An 8,176-nucleotide genomic window follows, 5' to 3' on the forward strand; every position below is an offset into this window, starting at 1 on the left:
TCCTTAATACAGGAGAGCCCACACACTTCCATGTTCAGACAGGTACCTTGTCATGCATTGACCTTTCAATTGCAAGCTCTAACTGTCTTCTTAATTTTGATTGGAGGACATTAGATGATTGGCATACTAGTGATCATGCACCAATCATTATAAACACCAACAATGGTCCACCTTTACAGAGATCGCCCCGATGGAATCTTGACAAGGCGGACTGGGAAAAGTTTCGTGAGCTAAGCGAAATTGAGGGGGATGCTGAACAGGTTGAAAATATCGATGATGCCATAGACTTACTGAATGGAACTCTCCATACAGCAGGAGTCAATTCAATTCCCAAAACAACAGGGTTATTCAAACGACGACCAGTCCCGTGGTGGTCTTCAGAACTAACTGCCCTCCACAGAGCCACAAGAAGATCTCTAACACGATTGCGTAGACTCCGAACTGATGAGAATTTAATTATGTACAAGAAATGTAGAGCACAGTTCCGTCGTGCCATGAAAGAAGCAAGGCGCCAGTCATGGATGTCTTTTGTTTCCTCCATTAACAGTAGAACACCACCATCTTCTGTGTGGAGGAAAGTAAAAAAGATAGCTGGCAAATTCACCCCCAACCCACCACCAGTGTTGAAGGTGGATGGTCAGTATGTAACTGAAGCAAATGATGTTAGCAATGCCCTGGCTAGTCATTTTTCAAATGTATCCAGCAAGTGTGTAGGAGCCCCTGGTCACTAGTATAGGAGCGTTGAAGAAAAGAAAATTTTAGATTTTGGAACAAGAGGAGAAGAGTCTTATAATTCTCCTTTCACTGAAAGAGAATTTGATTCCGCACTTGCTCATTGCAACGATACAGCCCCTGGACCCGATGGAATTCCATATGCAATGATTAAACATGTCCATTTTAATACAAAGCTATTTATTTTAAGCATTATTAATAGAATATGGCATGATCATAGTTACCCAAGTGTTTGGGAACTAGCCATTATTTTAGCCTTTTTAAAACCCGGTAAAGACAAGTTTTTAGCAGCAAACTATCGTCCTATTGTATTGACATCTTGTTTATGTAAAATCATGGAGAAGATGGTCAATGCAAGGCTGATATGGTACCTTGAAAAGAAAGGTATTTTATCACCGATTCAATGTGGATTCCGAAAAATGCACTCAACGACTGATTTGTTGATACGACTTGAGTCTTCTATTTGTGAAGCCTTTGCCTCCAAACAGCACCATGTTACAGTATTTTTTGACCTTGAAAAGGCATATGATAACACATGGAGATATGGTATACTTAAAACCATTCATGAAATCGGATTGAGAGGAGAGCTGCCACTATTTATTCAGGCATTTCTTTCACATAGAGTTTTTCAAGTGAGAGTTGGGGAAGCTCTATCAGAGAGTAAGTGCCAGGAAGAAGGAGTTCCTCAGGGTAGTGTGCTGAGTGTAACCCTTTTTGCACTAGCAATTAATGGGAAATCCTCAGCCATTCCCCAGGATGTTCTCTCAACATTATTTGTGGATGATCTCTCAATATCATTTGCTGGAGCCAGAATGGCAACGGTTGAGAGAAAACTACAGCTCTCAATTGACAATATTATCCAGTGGGCCGATATGAATGGATTTAAGTTCTCAACAAGTAAAACTACTATTGTACATTTCTGTCGTATACGGGGAGCACATCCAGACCCGGATATATACATTAAAGGTCAACGGATCCCATGTGTATCGGAAACCAAATTTTTAGGTTTGATATTTGTCTGTAGACTTACATGGGTTTCTCACCTAAAAGCACTAAAAGCAAAATGTGTTGAAGCTCTGAATATTTTAAAAGTAATGTCCCATACATCATGGGGGGCAGACCGCAATACTATTTTAAAATTATACAAGGCCTTGATTTTTTCCAAAATTAGTTATGGTTGTGAGGTATACTCTTCAGCCACCCCAAGCCGGTTGAAAATATTAGATTCAATACATCATGCAGGTATTAGATTGTCCACGTGAGCATTCAGAACATCATCTATCCCAAGTCTCCTTGTTGATGCTGGAGAGTTACCACTAGACCTTTACCGGATGTCTTCTATTCTTCGGTATTGGTTTAGATTGCAAAGACTCCCTAATTCTTTAGCCTTCCAGACTGCAAGCCTTGTAAGGCACCCAACATACTTTGAAATGCACCCAAAATCTCCTCAACCCTATGGCTTCCGGGTGAAACAATTCATTAAACAGTCTGGATATAATTAGATGTAAGGTACTTCCATTCAAGGTATCATCAACGCCTCCATGGAAGTTACCAGAGATATCTTTTTGTAAATATTTTATTGGAGATAAGAAGAATATGTCAGACCTAGAAGCCAGGTCTCTTTTTAATGAACATGTTAAAGAACATAGAGGATCAACTTTTATCTATACTGATGGCTCCAAATCTGATGCTGGCGTTGGATTTGGGGTACATAGTAATAGTTTTAATTGTAGAGGTGCACTTCCTCTGACCGCTTCCATATTTACTGCGGAACTGTATGGCATATTAACCGCTATTGAGAAAATAGCTTTGGAAAAGGAGGGTAATTTTACAATTTTTAGTGATGCAAGGAGTGTCGTTCAAGCTATGGAAGTTTTTAATTCTAATAACCCTCTAGTTTTAAAGATTTTAGAATGGCTTTTTATTATTGGACGGAGAGGCATAACAGTTCAATTTTGTTGGGTTCCAGCACATGTAGGTGTGTGTGGGAATGAGAAAGCAGATTCACTGGCTAAGAATGCTGCATCCGAGTTGCTGCCAAGAAGGTATCCCATTGCCTGTAATGATTTCTTACCTAACATCAACAAATTGGTTTGCAATAAATGGCAACAGCAATGGGATACCCTAGATGGGAATAAAATGCGAGAGGTAACAAATGTCATACCTCTTTGGCGGTATAATATGATGCCCCGAAAATGGGAGACGTCTCTTTGTCGTCTCCTTATTGGTCACACTCGGTTGACACATGAGTTTCTGCTGAAGGGCCAACAGCAACCGTATTGTGACGACTGTTTAGTACCTTTAACAGTGAGGCATTTGTTGACTGAATGCCCCAATTATAACAACTTGAGGAATAGATATTTGTTTGAGGCTCGAGGTGAGGGTGGCAGGTTCATCCTTGCCAAGATTCTTGGAAATGATGTGTCCTACCATGCAAGTGGCATTTTTAGATTTATTTCAGAAGCAGGTCTTCTGAAAAATATTTAACTTTTATGACATTCAACTTTTATGATTTTAATTGAATACTCTTTTATTTTTTATTTTTGTATACATAAGTTAAATGTTATCGGCATCAATGACCTCAGAGGTCAGGATGCCTGAAAACTTTAAATCAATCAATCAATCAATACTATTTTAAAATTATACAAGGCCTTGATTTTTTCCAAAATTAGTTATGGTTGTGAGGTATATTCTTCAGCCACCCCAAGCCGGTTAAAAATATTAGACTCTATACATCATGCAGGTATTAGATTGTCTACTGGAGCTTTTAAAACCTCGCCTATCCCAAGTCTCCTTGTTGATGCTGGAGAGTTACCTCTAGACCTTTACCGAATGTCTTCCATTCTTCGGTATTGGTTTAGATTGCATAGACTCCCTAACTCTCTCGCCTTTCAGACTGCAAGCCTTGTAAGACACGCATCCTACTTTGAGTTGCACCCAAAATCTCCTCAACCTTATGGCTTTCGGGTGAAACGATTATTAAATAGTCTGGATATAATTAGAAATAAGGTACTTCCATTCAAGGTATCACCAACGCCTCCATGGAAGTTACCAGAGATATCTTTTTGTAAATATTTTATTGGAGATAAGAAGAATATGTCAGACCTAGAAGCCAGGTCTCTTTTTAATGAACATGTTAGAGAACATAGAGGATCAACTTTTATCTATACTGATGACTCCAAATCTGATGCTGGCGTTGGATTTGGAGTACATAGTAATGGTTTTAATTGTAGAGGTGCACTTCCTCTGACCGCTTCCATATTTACTGCCGAACTGTATGGCATATTAACCTGTATTGAGAGAATAGCGTTGGAGAAGGAGGGTAATTTTACAATTTTTAGTGATGCAAGGAGTGTCGTTCAAGCTATGGAAGTTTTTAATTCTAATAACCCTCTAGTTTTAAAGATTTTAGAATGGCTTTTCCTTATTGGACGGAGAGGTATAACAGTTCAATTTTGTTGGGTTCCAGCACATGTAGGTGCGTCCGGGAATGAGAAATCAGATTCACTGGCTAAGGAGGCTACATCAGAGTTGCTGCCAAGAAGGTATCCCATTCCCTGTGATGATTTCTTACCTGACATCAAGAAATTGGTTTGCAATAAATGGCAACAGCAATGGGATAGTCAAGATGGCAATAAAATGCGAGAGATAACAAATGACATATCTTCTTGGAGGTATAATATGATGCCCAGAAAATGGGAGACGTCTCTTTGTCGTCTCCGTATTGGTCACACTCGATTGACACACGAGTTTCTGCTGAAGGGCCAACACCAACCGTATTGTGACGACTGTGTAGTACCTCTAACAGTAAGGCATTTGTTGACCGAATGCCCCAATTATAACAACTTGCGGAATAGATATTTGTTTGAGGCTCGAGGTGAGGGTGGCAGGTTCATCCTTGCCAAGATTCTTGGAAATGATGTGTCCTACCATGCAAGTGGCATTTTTAGACTTATTTCAGAAGCAGGTGTTCTGAAAAATATTTAACTTTAATGACATTCAACTTTTATGATTTTAATTGAATACTCTTTTATTTTTTATTTTATTTCATCTTTTATTTTTGTATACATAAATTAAATGTTACCGGCGTCAATGACCTCAGATGTCAGGATGCCTGAAAACTTTAAATCAATCAATCCAATGCCAGGGGGAACCACACGCTGTCGGCCACTTGTGGGCCACTATTGCCACTACCCCTTTGAAGGATCTCAGTTTGTTGAGGACCCTCAACAGAAAGTTGTGAGGAGGTAACAGATAAATTCTGGACCATCTGTTCCAGTTGAGGGACATCGCGTCCACTGCTTCCGCTAAGGGGTCCTCGTACGGGGACACGTACAGGGGCAACTTCTTGTTGTCTTTCGTCGCAAAGAGGTCTATCTGCAGTTCTGGGACTTGATTCAGAATGAAGGAGAATGATCCTGCGTCTAAGGACCATTCCGACTCTATCGGTGTGAACCTGGAGAGAGCGTCCGCTGTCACATTGCGGACTCCTTGAAGGTGAACTGCCGACAGGTACCACTTCTTCTTTTCCGCCAATCGGAAGATGGCCAACATCACCTGGTTGAGAGGTGGTGACCTCGATCCTTGTCGATTCAAGCATCTCACAACTACCTCGCTGTCCATCACCAACCTTATGTGGATCGAGTGACGCGGGGAGACTTTCTTTAAGGTAAGGAGCACTGCCATAGCTTCTAGAAAGTTTATGTGAAAGGTCTTGAATAGTTTGGACCAAGTCCCCTGGACTTTTTTCCGATGAGAGTGACCTCCCCATCCCTCCTTCGAGGCGTCTGAGTGAATCGTCATCGACGGGGGAGGTGGCTGAAGAAGAACCGACTTCTTTAGATGTCTGGCTTGGGACCAAGGCCTGAGAAGAGTACGTAGCCGAAGCGGAACTGGTCTTCTCAGATCTCTTCGCGCGTTTGATGCATAACTTTTCCAAACTCCGGTTGCATCCTTTAGCTGTGCTCTTAGCACTGGGTCTGTCACTGAAGCAAACTGGAGAGAGCCCAGTACCCTCTCCTGTTCGCGTCTTGATATCCTTTCAGAATCTAGAAGTTTCTTGACAGAACCCGCTATCTCCTTCCTTTTCTTCGCCGTGATGGAGAAACGGTGTGACATTAGGTCCCAGTGGATTCCCAGCCACTGGAACTTTTGAGATGGAGAAAGTCGAGACTTTTTTCTGTTGATCTTGAAGCCTAGATACTCTAGGAACTGGATCACTTGACTGGAAGCTGGCAAGCATTCTGTCTCGGATGCTGCCCACACCAGCCAGTCGTCCAGGTAGGCTACTACCTGAATTCCCTTTAGGCGTAATTGTTTGAGAGCTACGCTCGCAAGCTTCGTGAAAATCCTTGGGGCTATATTTAGCCCGAATGGCATGGCTCTGAAGGCGTATAGTCTTCGTTGTAGCTTGAACCCTAGGTAGGGGGAGAGTCGACGGTTGATTGGAACGTGCCAATAGGCGTTTGACAAGTCTATGGAGACGGAATATGCCCTCTTGAGCAGTAAGGTCCTTATGTGTTGCAGTGTTAGCATCTTGAACTTGCAATTCACTATGAACTTGTCTAGTGGCGACAAGTCCAGAATGACTCTGAGCTTTTCCGAGTCTTTCTTGGGAACACAAAACAGCCTCCCTTGGAATTTGATGGACTTCACCCTTCGGATCACTTTTTTCTCCAACAGTTCTTGAACGTACTCCTCCAGAACGGGGGTGGAGTGTTGGAAAAACCGAGGGCACGGGGGTGGAGTGCTGTACCAGCTCCAGCCCAGTCCGTTCTTGAGTAGGCTGTGTGCCCAGGGATCGAAGGTCCAACGATCCCGAAAATTCTGAAGTCTCCCTCCTACCGGCATCATCTCACTTGGACTGCCGTCCTGAGGTCTTGCCTCCCTGACCGCGACCACCCCTGAATCCCCTTCCCCTTGAGGGGCGCCTAGACGAGCCTCTGGCTGCTCCTCTAGGCTTTGCTCGAAAGGAAGTAGACTGCCCTTCGAACGTTGGGGTGAATGCCGTGGACTGTGTCGACACGGCCTGGGGTACCCACTGGAATGTGGTCGGGGTTTGTGCCACCATCTGGGGCACTGAAGGCAATGGCAATGCAGTTGCTGTTGCTGTTTAAGAGGCTTGGCTGGCCGAGACGGTAGCCTAGTCCTCATAGTCTTCCTCTTTGGTTGAGGACCCTCATCCGGGAAAGACTTTCTTTTGATAGCCAGGCCCCACTTCTGGAGAAGGTTTCTATTCTCCGTGGCGGCCTTGTCAACAACTTCTTTGACCAATTCGGTAGGGAAAAGGTCTTTGCCCCAAATGTTGGAGGAGATTAGTTTCCTTGGCTCGTGCCTCACCGTAGCCGAGGTGAACACGAACTCCCTACAAGCTCTCCTCGCCCTGACGAAGCTATAAAGATCCTTCGTCACTGTGGCCAGATGAGTCTTGGCCACTACCATGAACATTTCATGGACCTTGGGGTCACTTGCCATCGTCTCAAGAGTAGTCTGAAGAGACATTGAGGCAGCCAGTCTTTCTTTTGTCTCGAGCTCTCTCCGCAAAAGAAAGTCAGACAGCTTAGGGAGGTCCTCGCCGAACTGACGTCCGGCAATATCAGCCTCCAACTTCCCAACTGAGAAGGTAAGATGGACGTCCTTCCAGTCTTTGTGGTCCATAGGCAGGGCCAGCGACAAGGGTTTACACTTCTCCAGGGAGGGGCAAGGCTTGCCGGCCTCGACTGCTTTTAGTACAGCCGCAAACCCTTTCTGTAAAATGGGGAAGGCTCTAGCAGGAGAGGACACAAAGGAAGGGAGCTTCTTACTCAATGCAGCTACCTTTGAGTTCGTGAAGCCCCTCTCTTTCATCGAGGATGAAAGCAAAGCTTGAGCCTTAGCATGGTCCATCACTATGACCTCCTTCGGCTCTGTCTCCTCCTTTGAAGCTGGTTCCTTCCTCAGCCGGACATAACAGTCCGAATATGACCCCTTGCTGGGCCAGAATTCCACCTCTTCTAGGGGAACTGAACCCAACTTATCCGAGATGACGATCTTTCCAGTCGTCATCGGCATGTGCTCAGCATACCTCCAAGGGTTAGCATCTGAGCACAAGGGAAGGTCTTTCACATTGAGCCTTTTCTGGGGCCCATGTGATGCTGCAAACCTCTGCATCTGCAGTTCCATTGCAGCCGCCTTCTCCTGATTCTCCTGCATTTGTTGGATTATTCCAACAATGGAGGAGAGGGCCTGTCCCAGCTCTACAGGGAGAGCAGACGATGTTGAGGGAATAGGCTCCGGGATCTGAACCGGAGTAGCCGACACCTCGTCGGCCTCTTCCTCTACAATGTCTGGGGCTTGAACTTCATCCTGGCCTCCTGCCAGGAGGTCTTCCTCCAGACGCTCGTCCACGTCAGACATCCTGTCATCCAACTGGATGTCTTGCAAAGCGACCGCGACTTCAGCATCC

The sequence above is a fragment of the Palaemon carinicauda genome, chromosome 3, assembly GCF_036898095.1.
Source record: "Palaemon carinicauda isolate YSFRI2023 chromosome 3, ASM3689809v2, whole genome shotgun sequence".
In the NCBI taxonomy this organism is placed as follows: Eukaryota; Metazoa; Arthropoda; class Malacostraca; order Decapoda; family Palaemonidae; genus Palaemon; species Palaemon carinicauda.